Here is a 17,368-nt window from a genome sequence, read left to right on the forward strand (position 1 = left end):
ACCATTACCAAATCTCAGTATCATTTATAAAATATTTTTTCTGTCTTCTTTGGAAAAAATTCATTTTTGAAATTCTGATTAAACTGCTTCAACAGTGACACCTGCAGGGCAGGTAAGAGGGGAAAGAGGAGAAGTGAGAGGAGAGCAGAGGACGGGATCTCTTATATCGATTTAATGCACTTCATTTTTTTCATGCTAATCTGTTATTGGCCAAAACACATAAAATGAGACTCCAAGGGTGCAGGGCCTCTCTTACTAATCAACAACCAGAATCTAATATTGACATTGCATTGGTCCACTGACAGTTTCCAAATTTTGTCTTCAATTCTCTACCACTGTCTGCTAAAGCGATAGATTAATACAGTAGCATTTGAGAAAATAAATTATAACATGCAAATTGCAAACTACTTTTAAACACATTACTAAAAAAAATATATTTTATATAGGCCTTTTCAACTGTCAAAATTTCCTTTTTTCAGATTTATGTTTCCCTTTTGTATCGAGCAGTAGATAGCTGCTTAGCCAATACAACAGTTAGCCTGTTGTAGCAGCCCTGGAGGACGGGAGAACGGATCTGGACTGGGAGGATGCCGGGCCTTGCTGCTTACGCTGTCCAGGCTGGACCCTGAGCGGGACGATGGTGGGGTTAAGCGGCCCGATGTGCTGCTGCTCTGAAGTGAACTCCTCTCAACAGTTGAAAGTTAACAAAATAATTCAAAGGAAACAAAATAGTTAGCTTGTTTGTCATTGTTGCTAATCATATCAGGCTGGTTAACCAGCAGCGACAAACTTCTGTTAACAAACAAACAATATGACAACAGCAACCAAATGCAGTGGGACGTTATGACATGAATACTTCATCTCCATGAAAGAAAGAAGACATCAGAAAACGTGAGTCAGATCCACCTTCTCTCTCTCTGTCTGTCTCTTTGGTCGCTAATTTCTTTTCTGGTGGTTAAATGTGTCTCTGTGGCTGTTGTGTGAATATATCCACAGCACATTAGACTATATTATCTCTTTGCTGTATTCTTGTTAAGGAAATAGTTTGTCTGGACACTGAAGCTGCTGAGGAGTTACAGTGAGCTGTGTGGACTCACATGGAGAGTTTGATTCATCTGGAATTGATCCAGTTTTTAATTGAGTGGTTGTTCAGTCACCCGTAGATGTTGAGTGGTTTGTGAATAAGTGTGCAGGAGGTCTGGCTGTTTGCTTGTGAGAATTTCTTTATTCTTGTTTGTTTTTAAGCTGAGCCGTATATTGAGTAATAAGCTTAAAGTAATTAGAATTAAGACTTTTTAAATACTAAAAACATCTAGAATAACAACAGTGTTAACAGGCTATTTTTTGTACGTTATGCATATATAAGAGTGTGTAAGTTATGTATTTGATACATGCATTAATACTTTTTGATGTGAACCTACACATTTAGATCTGTGAATACTTTTGTGTTCAATCTTTCTAGTATTCAGCACTGATCTGTACCTGTATCAGATTAGAAGCTTTGTAGTTCTTTATATCTTTCTGTATACTAAGAAAATACATAGGAAACACGTGTAAATCATGTGATATGTTGTCTGTGTTTGATGATCACTTCTTTGTTTAGAAACAATATGTATAAATGTCTTTAAAGGAGCAGCCTTTTCACCACTCAGGGGTTTTTGTTTTTGACTGAATGGCATATAAAATGAATGGTGAATGGTGTTCTGACATACACCAATTACATTACTTGCCTACCACCTCCACAGTTGTTTTACTGTTTGTAAATATAAATAAAACCCATTTAGTTCATTTTCGCGTATCAGCCCCCACATTCATCAAATAAAAAAAATTTAATTTGTAAAATAAAAAAAATACTAAGCATATTATGAATTCTTAGTCAGACGTCAGACGCTACAATTATAAAGTGAAAGTGTCTGCTCTGTGAGTCCACAACAGCAGCAGAGTCACAGCACAGAGTAGCAGAGTGAGACGTCTATGCTCCCTCCTGCTCTCTGTTGTAATCACACGTAGCTGATAGCGAGCTGCTCTCACGTCTCCCCGGGTCTCTGTGCTTGTTTTCGGCAGAAACTCTCCTGCTCACAGTGTGTCTCTCTGGATGGCAGGTGGGTTGCTCTGGTTCTGGTTCTAAGCGGTGGTCATCCTCTGGTTTGTACTTGTGTTTGTGTGCGCCACTACAGTCTCACCGCCACACATATGTGCGCTCTCTCTCTCTCTCTTTCTTGACCTCACACTCGCTATGTACTGATTTATTCCTTAAAGGAGCTATAGCCTACTACTTGTATAGCACATTTTAGTTTAGAAAACATCTTAAAATACCTTTTTTTAAAAATCCCCAATACTTAGGTCTGGCAGGGGGTCAACTCAGGCCTGTCGGGCTGCCGGGCTTGTAAACCTCAACTTGCTGGGAAAGTCAGAAAGTGTTAAGAGACATGTTGTGGATATTTTGAGCGATGGTCACCACCTGGAGAAAAGTGAACACGAGCCTTTGATGTCTTAAAGCTGAAAATGTTTATCGAAGCACTTGATCGAGGAGAACTGAAACAGCGAACATCGAAGTCATCTGCAACTTGGATGCTGTCTCTTTCCGTTCTGCCCCCTGAAGGTCTGACCTTTAGTCTTTAACCTAAGCAGATCAGCCTACAATAAGAAAAATTAGTGTAATTGGTTCACTAGTTTCTAAACAAGGAGCTGCATTTTACCCGTGTCAGTTCAGGTCACGTTGCATGGAACTTCAGGTCGCTGTCAGCACACTCTGGTTTGAATGTCTGACTGTGTCAATAGAATCTATGCATTCACCTGTCTGTGTTGTCGAGGAAAGCCTCCTCTAACCTTGGTGACCATGGCAATGCTGATTTACCCTTTATCAGAGAGGTTTCTGCTTTCCCCAAAACATCACAGACAGCTGGAGTCTCAAGGAGAGGAGAGGATGTCTCCTTCCTGCACAAGATTGACAGTGTGACCTCAAGGCCCAGGCTTGACCCAATGTAATCCGATTTGTAACCCCTAAAGATGGAAAATTCCATAACAAGACAGACTAACGCACTGTTGGTTTTGTCTTTTTCATGGGATTTGTTGACAACAAGGAAAATAGAATAGAATATCGCCAGCACGATCATTTCAGGAATTGCTTGTGTAAACAACAGAACATGCTGGCTTGACAAAAACGGGCAATTTATTCTGTTAATGTTATCGAATATACGCGTGAGAAAGGGCCTACAGTGAGCCAAAAGGACGGATGGAGGGATGATGATGAGGACGGAGAGACAAAGTGAAGGAAAGGAGGAAGGAGAGAGGGCATCTCGACAGCTGATGCTACTCAGCCAGAGGGTTCCAGGAAAAGCACACAAAGTAGCCTTTGCTATGCACATGTGCATAGACACACACACATGCATCAGCTTTTTCTCCACACAGACACGCACATAAACACACAAACACACGCAGGTGGGACTAAGGAGTGTAGTGTGCCAATTTGTTGTGCCCTTGGTCCCCTCTCAGGAGGCTCACAGACAGGCATCCAACCATGCCAAGACTGGCACTGGTCCCGCTAACACACAGACACACACACACACCTTCACTCTTACTACACTGTGGCTGCAGGCACTGCAGTATGGGTGTGTGTGTGTGTGTGTGTGTGTGTGTGTGTGTGTGTTTGCCTCCACTTTCTACCATTTTCATAGACCACTAGAGACAAATGCTGAAGAATTGGGAGCATGTGAAAGACACAGCAGCCCTTTTCACACACGGAAGATGGAACAATGCTTACTTCAAATATCTGTGGAAGGTTGCGGTTCACACTTGGGTCTCACATACGTAACTATTCCATTTCGACTCTTTTCTCACATGACCGTTGTGGAAGGAGTATTTTTTTTCCCCCTCCTGTCCACAGTGAACAGCGGCGAGTTGTAAAATAATGACATGCAGAATGGAGAGTGTCTGAGATCTGTCAAATGCTGCCTCAGGGATGAATTGCAAAAAATTATTTTACAGTTGAACGACTCTCTATCACCATGCCTTCATCAGCACTGAGAGGAGGCTTGTCCTCATATCAGGAAATGGTCGTTCAGACCAAAAACAACCCTGTGTATGAAAAAATCTGAAGGGCTGAGTTTGTGGAGGCGTGTTGTGTCAGATACTGGTGAGATGATGAAATATGATCCAGGAATTCCAGTTTGAGCGAGAGCATAAGTAAGAGCATGATGGTTTATAATTTGACACAGGATTTTGCCAGGCAACACTGCATATTTTTGCTGAAGTGATGGCGCACCCCCCCCACTGCATCAATAGAGTAGCCTCATTCAAATAAATGTGGGGGAGTGCTTTTTTTCTCGACTTCATGACCTTTCATGACTTCAGCAGCAACTCAGCTAACAAAGAAAAAAAACCAACTATGTTATTTTAGTCTCATTTAATTAATTAACCGAGTCGTTTTTGTCCCTAAACCCAACCAGACCTTAACCGTAGTGTTGGCACATCATTATTTTTAACAGTGATTTGTAACAAATTTGGAAAGCACAGATAAATGATGTCGTCCTGCCCATTACTGCTGACGGGGGCGCCTGATTAGAAAACGCTCCTATGTGTTCAAACAATCTATTTGTTCGTTTAATTCGGAGGACTTGTTGCAAACGGTTATCTCAATAGCGAGCTAATGTAAGCACGCTTTCTGCCATTTGTAGGTGAAAGGGTGAGAACATACTTTCTGTTTAGACATCGGTTAATTAGCTCTTTTCGCCATTTCTCATACAGTAGTATTGTTTTGGGCTTGTCCTTCGTAGCTGAGAGCTTTGGTGGAGTAACACAGCTGGCATCTGTTTCTCCATGTTCCATCTACTGGTTCAGCTCAAAAACACTTCATCATTCACTTCTTCAGGGACACCTCAACCTCTGAGGATATAGTTTGCTGATCCAATAAGGCAGGTTATGCCGCTCAAATCCAATTTCTTAAACAAAAACCACGAGTCCTGCTGTTCCGTTCTGGTTTATGCCGCTCTGTTCTTTCTCACCGCGCTGCTAATGTCATTGTCACTGTCCTCTGGGCCAATTATGCTGCGTGTATTGTCTGATTAGACTACATATTGTTTCATCCATCAGTACCACTGTGTGATTGTATGTGTAAGGGATTGTGTCTACGCGTGTATGTGTCTAATTTATTATCAGATGTGATAAGTATCTTTGCAGTGGAGGTTGGAGAGGATAGCAGAGATTGAAAGATAAAACAGAAAGAAAGAAAGACCTGACTCCTGTCTTTCTGTCTTTTCAGGGGCCCAGTCTGGCTCTAATCAGGGAGACGCAGGACTGACTGCACTCAATTATTCACTCATTAGTCAGCAAACAGGAGAGGCCACTGAAAGCTGTGTTCTCTGTGTGCTTCTGTTCACAGAGCACATCCTTCTCTTTGTCTCAGCCTGTCACTTTTTAGACACGCAGTGTACTTACATTTTCTAGTTTTAGTTTCCAAACTGCAGTATAGCTTTTGTGCTGTGCAGTATTTCGGGAGTGATTTTGAATGTCAAAACTCTAATGGATATTAGATGGCACAGCCAGCTGAAAGCACAATCTGATGGCCGTAAATCTGAAAAAATCATTGTTCCCTTTCTGCACATGTTTTACAAGGACTGGGAGACTGCCAAAAATCAAGTCCTATTTGTCTGTGGTTTTTTTTTTCTCATGTTTTTGCTTTGACACATCACAACTATTCAAGGGAATATAGCTAGACAATATTGCCCTTAGCAAGGATGGGATTGGCAACTCAGACAAAATCAATATCTATAACACAGTGGATTGTAAGGGAGCAAAGTATCATGGAAAAGTACTGTTGGTCATAATCGTTGGCTAAATTGCCCGTCTACTTTGGCTCCAAATGTTGTCTGGGTGCCATAGCCTTGACTTACCGCCTGTGGAAATAGTTGCTATTAAGTTGGCACCCCTTTTGAGTCTGCCACTCATTTAGTTGGCATGGTTTACCAAACCCCCGAGAATTCAGTGGATAGATGGACAGAAATGGATGTATGTTGAACCCTCTGAAGCATGGCCCCTTGAACTGTGCGCCTGGGAGAATAGTCAGTGCCCTCGTTCCATTATTTATTTTATTTTTATTTATTAACTGCTGCCTTTGTTTTTCCAATTTCCTGTATGAACTCAGACCATGTTCACAATTTTTTTTACATGTGCAAATTACTTGTTTACACACTAACATTTTATCATAAATATCCACATTGAAATAAGAAGTTTAAAATGACTAAATCACTTTGTTCGCCAGTCAAAAGAATTACAGCTATCATCTATTCTAGGAGGACTTAGCCCCACAAAGGCCTCAGTAATCTTAAAAAAAAAAAAAAAAAAAAGCGCTGCATATCCTAAGATGTGGCAGACCATGTCTGAAGGCAAAGTGTTTCCGTACGGCCACACTCGAAGATGGAACGAAAAGCCTGCTGTCATAGCCTCCTCCGGGCTGCATCCCAACGCTTTCCTGATCTTTCTCCGATAGTTTTGTGTTTTTGGGGTGTCCTTGTAGCCTTGATGCGAAGAATAATATATACAAACATATAAACAATCACAGACGACTGCGATAAGCGAATTAGACTTCTTTTCTGATTTATGGGGCGTGTAACAGTTACACTTGATTGACGTTTCTGTGAAATAGCTGCTACATACCGTATCTCACTGCAGCTTTAAAACAGCACAACACAGGTGTTATTGATAACAATAACGACGCCTCAAGCCCACTTAGCCGTTCCAGCGTCAGTCTAATGTCCACGCTGACGCTCACGACATCACGAATTAACGTCAGTCCTCGCCGTCTCGCATATTCACCGTCTTTGTCTCTCCATCCTGCGTTCTCTCTCCCCCTCCGCTCGCTCTCTCCGTCTCTCACTCCCTCCTGCGCGTTCACCTGCACACCCCTCAGAACAGAGCTGTCAGCAAGGTGTGTTTTTTGTGTGTCTGTGCATGTGTGTGTTTGTTCATGAAACTGACAAATCCACTCTCGCTACTCCACCCACTCCAAACCAGACCTGACAAACAAATGAAATATGCATGCTCAGCAATTTGTTTCATATTCTCCTGGCAGTGGCCTTCTGCAGAAGCTTTTTCCAGAAAGTACATTTTTAAGACTGACAAACAGCTCACAGTGTGTCGCTGCTTTTTATTTTCACATTGTACAGTGAATAATCATTATTATTACCTTCATTCCACTGTCATGAAACAGCATTTAGATTTTATGCTGCTAGTCATTCTTGGTTATTAAAACAAAACAAAAACAAAACGTTATTAAACAGATTTTAAATCAGATGTTTCTAGTTGTTCTGTTAAGCAATTAAACAAGTCCAGTTCACAACTGACAGCAACTTTTCACTAGCATTGCACTTTTCTACTTCCACCAGACATATTCCAAAATGATACAAACTTCTCCACAGTTCATCTTCAGGTTTTGCTTTTTACCCATAATGTATCCTTGACAAGTTTGTAAGGCTTTCAGCTGATGTTTGTTCTCATGTTTTTAATATGAACATACCGTAATTGCACACTTGTTTGGAATTTGAATGTAATGTTAATGTATTCTCTACTTTATGTCAAATATTTACACATATATCACTAGGATAGTTAGAATAGTTATCCATTAGAAATATAAATGATTGAAAAAACTGGCAGAGCAGCCTCAGGGTAGGATTGCAGGGTGTACAAGGAGGATATTTAGGAGCAAAGCCAGCACACATGTTTTCCTTAATTTACACTATAAATTTCATAACCTTACAAATGACTTATTTAACAAATGCATTCTGTTCTGTTAGGAAGGACTTTTATCTTGATTTAACAACAAATATCTCACTTTAATGATTGCTACACTGATTGCGCTTCACGCTTTCATGCACACAGTGAGAACCCTCCATCCAAACACAAACACACACTTTCTCCCCTCAGCTATGCACTGTTAAACACCTGTGTGTTTGTGCACATGTGTATCTCTGTGTACGTGTGTGTGTGTGTGTGTACAGACAATGCGGAGGTCATGTCTAGCCCCACGGCAGTTCATTAAAATGCATGTGTTTTGGGGAGTGTGTGTGTGTGTGTGTCTGTGTGTGTGTGTTGCTACTCTGTTCACATAACTGTTTACATAATTGATGAATATGATAATGACACAAGCTGGCACTGTGCTCATGTGGGCATTTGTGTGCACACTTGGGTGTGGGTTGTGTATGTGTGTACGTGTTTGCGTGTGTGCGCTGGATGTTCAGGGCTAAGGCAGAGGATGCCCCCCTCGCATCATATGCCCATCATCTTGGCACTGACAGTTTGACCATTGACAGCACTTTGTTCTGTTGGCAGACAGACAGGGAGAAGGACAGACAGGTAGACAGACATGCTGACAGCATATGGTGCAAGACAGGAGACCTGTGGACCCATGTGGTCGTTAGAAAAACACTTATTTCTCTCTCTCTTTCTCTCTCTCTCTCTCTCTCTCTCTCTCTGTCTCTCTCTCTCTCTCTGTCTCTCTCTCTCTCTCTCTCTCTCTCCTCCCCCTTGGCATATGTTGTGTGTGGTTGGCTGTGCGCCACATGCCGATCCGATGCCCTCGGCACTGCCGGGGCTCCGTGCCACCTGTGCCACTCTCTCCCATTGCAGCCCCCCAGCTCCCCATACACACACACACACACAAACACACACACACACACACACCCAAACACTAGCTCTCAGTTTGCACCTGTGTCTGTGGGAGAGAATTTCAGACAGGAGAAACACAGACATCATATTGTCCTCTTGGTGAGTTCAGTGGCCTATTTGATGGATTTCTTTGACACAAAACTGCCTTAAAAGATCTCAGATGGTCCAGGTTCACTGTTGAACAGGTTCAGTGCTTCATATTCTGCAAAAAGATGACAGAATTTTTTTATAAAGCTGTAAAAAGTGCATTTTCTTATACAAAAATTCCATATACAGCACATTCTTTGTTCACAGTGCTTTTAGTTTAGAGGGTTTGGCTGGCGATTTTCTACATTTTTTATTGTCAACAAATCTCATGTGCAGAGCCAAACCAACAATGAACTCATCCTACATACAAGTATTGTGTGTGTATCCAAAGCCTGATATATCTTATTCCTCTGTGCCGTAGAGCTCCGTTGTTGTCAAGAAACTATTGAGAACATGTCAGTGAGCCACACTGCTGCACTAGGGGACATGTTCCTTCACTCAAGTGGTTATTGTAGCTTCTTTAGAAATGACTCCAGAGACTAATACATTTTCACTTTCAGGAGAGAGGTTACTTGTACGGCAGACGTCACTGCACATGCGCGGGAACGCTGTTCTGTTTACAGTGATTTGCTAGCTTGTTGTGCTACATATCACAACCTCTTGACTAGGGATGCAGTGATTAACCGATTGCACTATTAACTGAGCGTTAAAATGTCACAGCTTTGTAACCGTGAAGGTTCAGCTACACCGAGTGTTTCTGTTCTCACTCTCAAAAAAGGGACATTATGGTACATTATTTTTCTATGCATAACGGTTGCACTGTGAGGAAAATTAAACAAAACTATGTCCAAAAATGTCCATAGGTGCAACTGGCAGACTGCAGGCGGAATGCAAACAAACCTGGTGTACCAGTTTACAATGGTTCAGGTACACAAAGTTACACATACTGTCACAAGCGACTGTCCTTATTTATGTTTGAGGGGGCTAGCTAAAAGAGACGAGAAGTGCTCTGTCAGTGTCTGAGGGACATAACATTGAAGCCTTGTATTTATATATTAAGTTAATTAATTGCATTTCAGTGATTAATAACACCTGTGTAAGAGATGTTCTCAATTTCTTTCTTTCATTTTTGCTAAATCTGAAAAAAACAAAACAAAACGAAACAATAATAAACTAGATTTTCTCACATGTAAAATTAGACTAATTATTAAAATAGTTGATTAAAAATGAATTTAAAAAATGCACAGATGACAGTTGATAATAAAAACACCCCAGTTCTTTACCTACATTAGTAATATTACCCCCAGGTATCAATAAAGTTAATCTTAATCTTAATAACAATAATAATAATTTGAAATACCATATTTTAAATATTATAAATCAACTAAAGTCATTACTGCACCATCCAGTGGAAGTCCATCTTGGCATGGATTATTTATTTTCATTTCTTCTTATTCACAAGTCAAGAGGTTGTTATGATGTCATGCCCATTAGGACATTTGCTGTTGGAGCAATGCGTATGTCACAGTATGTGTGCGATACGTGTCGTTGTGTGTGCGTGTACTAGTGTGTAACTGCCCTGCATTGAGAATAAGTCCAGCAAAGCTCTGCAAAGCTGACCCATAAACAATAAAAAAAAAAAATAAACAGATCGCCATTAATATTTATGCTTCATCAATTCCACTATTCCACCACAAAACAGAATTCATATCATTTATATTTGACTGGCTGTGGGGATTGTGAAAACCAACAGATCTATAGCCCAGTGATGTTGAAGTTGTGTGTGTGAGTCCAGATTTGCGGCCAACAGTAGCGTGAGAGAGCACAGTCAGATTATCAAGGATTTAGTAAACACACACACACACTGACACATGTACACATAGTGGTACGTGAAATTATGATGCTAGTTCTCACCAGGCCGTGATTTTCAAATCATATTGTACAAACTAAGGCCGGTGCCTATTTTTTTCTGAATAACATTCAGCTCAGGAACACAGTTTGTTTAGGATATAGAGCAGCATGAGAGAGATTTATGAAGATATTTGTGTGTGTGTGTGTGTGTGTGTGTGTCAGAAAGAGAAAGAGAAAGAAAGGGAGAGATAAAGGAGCAGAGCTGCAGGTTGCGTGCAAACTGGGCAGCTAAACAGAAAGAGGAACAAAAAGACTGTTATCTTACAGGCACTGCGGTCTGTCAGATGCACACGCATTCACATGTACACAGCGTAACTCCAGGCTACACTTTTGTTCAATCACTGTGTTGTTGAACAAACTCTGGTGGACCCACATACAGCGTCACACAGCAGTCATGTAGTCGGTCTTCAGTGCAAACATGATTGATCTGGTGAGCCTCAAGCAGCCAAACACTGTAAAAGACACACAGAATACGGTTATCATCATCTGCTTCATCTTCATTGTCCCTGACCGACTGAGATGGTCTGAGCTGCCATTTTGTCATCATCTGTCAACCCCACTGTAAACAGTAGTGTTCCAGATAAATCCGAGCTAATCCCCAAATTCTCAGGCCAACTATACCGCAGCTGGCCCATAGGCACGCACAGGCACACATTCCTGGCCAGGTTAGCTAGCTCGGCGGGAAGTTGCACACCTGACCCCACTCTGCTGTTTCCCAAGCCGTGCTATGCCAAGAGTAAAGGTTAGCTCTTTACATGCGCTCAACCACACACACACACACACACACACACACACACACATTTTCTCCCTCTCGGATTTAGTTGAATCTAACAAACCAGTTTGGCTAGACTAGCACTACCACACCTGACACACACACACACACACTCATACTCAGGTGTCCCTGCGATAGTCTCAGTTGGCCAAAGGAATCTGTGGAGAGATGATTGGATCAGCTGTTAGGTGAGGAGGCTGAATGTAAGATGGACATGAGCCAGGATAGACTGAGAGAGGGCTGAATTAAAAAAACGAGACAAACAAGTCAATAAGAGACAAACAGCCTTTGAAATGGCCACACGTAGATTATTAATTGTTGTTAATTTGACCAATATGTTGCTAGATTGACTTTTCAGACCAGCTTACAAATCATATGTAGGGATGTTGTGAAATGTGTGTTTTAGGATTTTTTTATATATATTGTAAAAATGTTAATGTTGTGATGTTTTCTTAACCACAAATGAATCAAACTGATGCCACAGAAAGTACAAAACCAAATGTTATTTGGGACTTAATACTGTTGTGGAGTGGAGTTGAGGAGAAATTTTTACTACACGTTACAATAGTCAATAAAATACATGAATTTAAAAATGCATGAATCACATCCTAAAAATCATAAAAGGGTGGAAATTTTTTTTTCAAAGAGGGACACAACTGAATATCCTCCTAACTTCAAGTCCCTGAATACAGACCAGAATTTAAAAAGCTCCAAATTTCAAGCAGCCAGATTAAATTTTTACCGCTAGCTCACCAAGGTTATGATTTATTTCTAAAAGATAATAAATAAAATAAGCTTGTGTATAATTTTTTATCATGAACAAGGTTTAGGATGCCACAGCTTGGTTAAACCTTGGTACTTCAATCTAACGTGTAGCCATACACCAGCCATGAAAGAAAGATTAGTTTTATTGTGGACATAAATTTTACTGGTAAATGAATTGTTTTTAACATAGCTTTATAAGACATTACACATAACTCAGTAATTACTAAGAATATCCTTCAGCCTCTTTATTAATGCATATAAGAACCTCAGGAAGTAAGTGGAACATTAATTTGTTGTGACACAACAATGATAAAATGATATTTAGTCAGTTTGCCTGTATGTAAAACAGAGTTGTATCATTTTGAGGTTCAGTTGTGCATTAAAAGCACCTTTAACTGTGATGTGCTATTACAACTGCTGAAGTCGCAAAGCATTGTTACTAACAAGCAGCTAAGCTTCTTTTATAACAACCAAGCCATAAGTCATCTCAGTGTGAAAAATCATCATTCAGAACAAATAATTGTTGTCAACATATGGCTCACTTATTCTTTGTTGTGTTACCTGCAATTACCTTGTTTAGAGGGCCTCTATTTTTTTCTATTGATGTATAATTTCACAGCAGCTTGTTCATATTTTTCATGCCCTCAGGCTGTACTGTGTTTCTTTTTCGACTTCATGTAATGGACGATAGAGCATTACTGGGGGTTAACTCTAATGTGCACGAGTGTGTGTTTTTGTGTGAACATTCACACGCATCAACATACATGAACTGAAAGAATGCATGTTAGACAAAATGCCCAAGAATTTAAAGATGCCATTATGAATTGTGTTTATTAATTTTATTGTTGGCCACTGAAAGTTGAATATTACACATAGAAAAGATGACATATTAACCAAATAATGTTCCATAGACTGGTTGAGTTGGGTTGTGTCCAAAATCACTCCCTGTTTACTATGGTATTTACCTCCCGCCATTTTATTTGAGTGAGAATTCTCAGTGTGAAATTTATTCCCACAGTAAATAACGCTTCCAAAAAACTGAACAACAAAGTTGTCCTTGGCATGCACACTCATTCCTGCTAATGTGCGATGTTTTGTCCAACTCTGCACCTGTCAGTAATGACACAAAATGATGATTGAGAAGTGTCCAGAACCTCGATTTACTGCTCACTATGGAGTAAATGATTTTGGACACAGTCGAGGTTTGGATAGGCCTTTTTCACAACAGACATTTTGACTTGTCATAGTAGGAAAAGCACAGGTGTTAATAGCATTAATAATGGTCCTATTCGGTTCAAGTGTCCCAGTAAGACATGACAGTGTGATAGTGTGACAGCATGCAGCTAAATGTAATTCAGCCATCATTCATTTTATTCTTCATACATGTGCTTTTCCTACTGTGACATGTCAAAATGTCCTCAGTGAAAAGGGACTTATTGTGTAACAGAACAACCTATCTCCTCTCCATCTTGTCCTCTATTGTCCCTCTCATTTTATTTTTCTCTCACTTCAGTCTGACTTCCTTATGTTGTCTCTAACTCTTTCCCTGTGTGCTTCTCACTCCTTTGCAGTCTTTTAAGTACAGTCGATAAAATCCTCCCACATACACACTCTTAACCACACATACACAAAGGTGGACACGCATGGAGGAGCGTCACAGCTTAAAGGCACCGTTCTGCCCTTGTGAGCCAGCATCCAATTAAATCACCCTGTTTCTGCAGCTGTGATTGATCAGCCAATTAGACAAGTGGACAAGAAAAACATTACGCTCATAAATAAAAATCTGAAAGTCTATTACAATTGATTGATATAAAACCATACAATAATAAACTTTTTATATGGTGGTAAACTTTATAGATGATACAAATATGTCTGCTGTGGTCTATGAAGGCCAAAGAAAAGAGGTCATAGAAAAGAACTGCACAAATAAAAAAATATCTCTCTTTAGAGCAGCATTATTTTTTTTAACCATCAGTGGCAAAAACAGCAACAGAGTCTGATATTCTGTTGGCTAATCAAGTCTTTATGGCTAATATGTTTGTGTCATCTTTCCCTTCACCTCTAGAATGTAAGTCCAGTATTCATTTTGTCTTTAGTGGGCTAGATGCACCACTTTAATTTGATTTATTTTGTCTCTTTGCAGTTTTTGCAGAGTACAAATCATGGCTGTATTAAGAGAACTGAATACCATCTTCCAAAATGGTGCTACATTCATTCTAATAATTTCCTAACTGGGTGAATACTGTACACCAAAAACTTCTTAAGGCTTCTGCACCTTTTGGGTCTATAGTGCATGCACATTACAGTCCTAGCCGAGCTGGCGGACTCCCCGCTGACAAATTAAGGTAATGATACGGCTCTTCAAGGTCTTTAAATTTTTATTGGAGCAAATGGATCAAATTGTGATAATAAAGTATTTGCGACACTAACTAAAATGTGCCGGTATTCATTTACAGCATCTTCTGCAGTAATTGAATGGGAACAGATCTTTTGGGGCCAGTGCATGTCACATGATCTACAATAGACCCTTTTCACGGCAGACACTTTGGTGTGTCACAGTAAGCCATGTCAGTGAGTGAGCATGAACGATACCAGAGCCCTGGAACTGGCTCACCAAAATGGAATGAATGTTATTAATTTCACCTGTGCTTTTCCTGCTTTAAGAAGTCAGATTTTCTGCGGTGAAAAGGGTCTCTATTCAAACTGTGACCACTACACTCTTTGCTTTTATAGGTTTTGGAGACAGCTGAAAACTCTGAGATGAGGTGAGATGATGAAACTCAGTGGATTCACTAGCAAGTTAAAGCTGGAGTGCAGGACTTTTAAATATAAAAGAACATCCGTTACATTCAAGCCCTTGCCAAGCAAGTTTAAACAGTGCTTATTAAGCCACAGTACTGGAGTTTTTAATCTGGTGTCTGTGGTGACATTCCCAACCAGCAATGACTGGTTTGCCAGAGCATGCGCACCAGAGCCTACTGCTGGCCCAGCTAGCTAACTCTAGTTAGTTTAGCCCTCCGCTAACTAGAGGGATACAATCATTTAATCATGCAGCTCTTCTAGGCTTTCCAAATGTTATCGGACCGAGTGGATCAAATTCTGATAGTGAAACAAGTCATTTTGATGCTCAAAAAAATTTATCCACCGTTTTACAGCCGCAACAGTAGCGACAGGGACCCACTCATGCATGTACTCATAGAACTGGAGGTACATCCAGGTTATTACTATTCACTCCCACTGCCAGAAAGGAGAGACAAAAGTTCCACAATACAGTTTTAATAGGAGCCTTTTCTCACCACAGGGAGTTATTGCAGTCAGTTAATTAAAAAATATGGCAAAATTAAACAAAACTGAATACAGATGGGTACGCTCTTTGGTTTCTTCACCAGCTAGCAGGGTAAATGTAATTAGTACTTATATCATGTTCACATAACATAGACTGTATTACACTCAGCCAAGTGGGAAACACTGGTCATGTCAGCCTACTAATTATAATTATAAGATATAGGGAGATAAGGGGAATTTTCAAAAAAGAACTATACTTGCAGTTGCATCAAAATAAAATCCAAATTAAATCATATACAATCAGCTAATTAAAGATAATTTGTATTTTTCCAGTTCGAGTACAAGGCTGGAAACAGTAGTCAATCTTGGAATAATGAATGAACATTACGACGTTGGAATAATGAGAAGTTTTCCTATTCTTGCCATTCTGTTGACACGGTGTAAATGCTGTATCAGTCAGGTAAATATTATTTCTTGTAAACACATTAGCTATCATATCAGTGTCAATGCTAGACTCACTATAGTTGAATAATGGCTAAATAAGAAAGACAAACTGTTCAAGTTAACTCATCAGACTGTTGTCATGCTAAAGCTTGTTAGTAGATGCAGAAACAATACAGCTGTAGTACATGACCTTAATTAGGGCTCTTTTCATTTAGGTGACACAGTAAGTCGTGGATTTGAGGGACTTGAACAACAAAATGTTAGTTACTTACATCTGAGCTTAAAAAGTGCAGGTCTGTTTCACCAAGTTCCTGAGTGGACCTTTATAGACACAGTAAGCATTTCACCCCCCTGTAGTGAACATTTATTTTAAGATAAAATTATTTGTTCAGGTGGACAGTTTTTACAGCATAAAGGTGCAGGTAGGAAGCCCCTGGGGGACAGAGTAAATTAAAGCCCAAAAGCATAAAAGTGTTGGGGCAGAATTTGTTTATGTTGCACCATTTTTCAAGAAAACAAAAGCACGAGAGAGAGGAGAGAGAGAAAGCTATAACACTGACTTACAGACAAACAAATCATCTACACTTCTACTTGGAAAATGTGCTGAATCATGAAAAAGCTGAGATCCATGCAGGTTTTGTTGTCAATCACTAGCTAACTTCCATGGACACAAACAGTAGAAAGACACATGTCTGGAATAAGTAAGCACATATTTTTATGGAACTGAGAAAAATATCTGAACTCCTCCACCTTTACTTTCACACCTCTCTCTTTGTCTTGATTTATTTCCCTCATTTTATGATTTCCAGTGGGAAGAACAAGCTTGAGCATGTTTCTGACATTTTATTTATACTATCCTGAGAATGCAAATTTGTTATTGTGTAAGCTTATAGAAACAGACTGTCATTCTTAATTTTTACTTGTGACACATCAACTGCTGTGACCCCTCACTTCCTCCAAGCACCCATTTGACCAAACATTCAGACTGAACACAGCCATGCATTAAAAAACTACTGTTGTTTGCAATGAGGTAAACAGTAGAAACCCACATTCAAGTGCCAAGAGCCCAAAGTGACATCTTCATATAGGTTACTCTGTCTGACCAACAGCTAAGAAACAAGATTCAACCAGCAAATATTTGGCTTTTTTGTTTGATAACGCTGCGCATATTGGAGTTACCGTAAGTAAATTGTAACTATGACTGGAAAACTGGGATTTTTCTGAAAGCTCCGATATGTCCAACTTGGCACTTAATAATAGCCCGAAAACCGAGCAAACATGGACGCCCCACGTTTGTTTGTTATTCAATGTAATTGAACCCAAATTTAATGGTTATGATGTAATTTTGTCAATGCAAAGTATTTTAAACCCTCATATAACCAATTTAGTTATCATACAACCTTGCTGAGTTGTCAGATGACATGAACACTTGCAAGTCCTTAACATGCGAATCTTTCTCATCCTTCCCCTCCATCTAACATTGAGTGAACGTGGCATAAACAG

The 17,368-nt window shown here is 39.9% G+C and overlaps 1 long non-coding RNA gene across 1 annotated transcript in view; it reads left to right on the plus strand.

Annotated features, from left to right (window-relative positions):
* The first annotated feature begins 445 nt into the window (after window positions 1-445).
* Window positions 446-17,368, plus strand: part of LOC121904947 — a 48,351-nt gene continuing 31,428 nt past the window's right edge. Inside the window, exon 1 of the long non-coding RNA XR_006098321.1 lies at window positions 446-891. This is a non-coding gene — a long non-coding RNA (uncharacterized LOC121904947). The remainder of the gene's footprint in view (window positions 892-17,368) is intronic.

This window comes from Thunnus maccoyii, chromosome 10 (assembly GCF_910596095.1).
Source record: "Thunnus maccoyii chromosome 10, fThuMac1.1, whole genome shotgun sequence".
NCBI classification, from domain to species: domain Eukaryota; kingdom Metazoa; phylum Chordata; class Actinopteri; order Scombriformes; family Scombridae; genus Thunnus; species Thunnus maccoyii.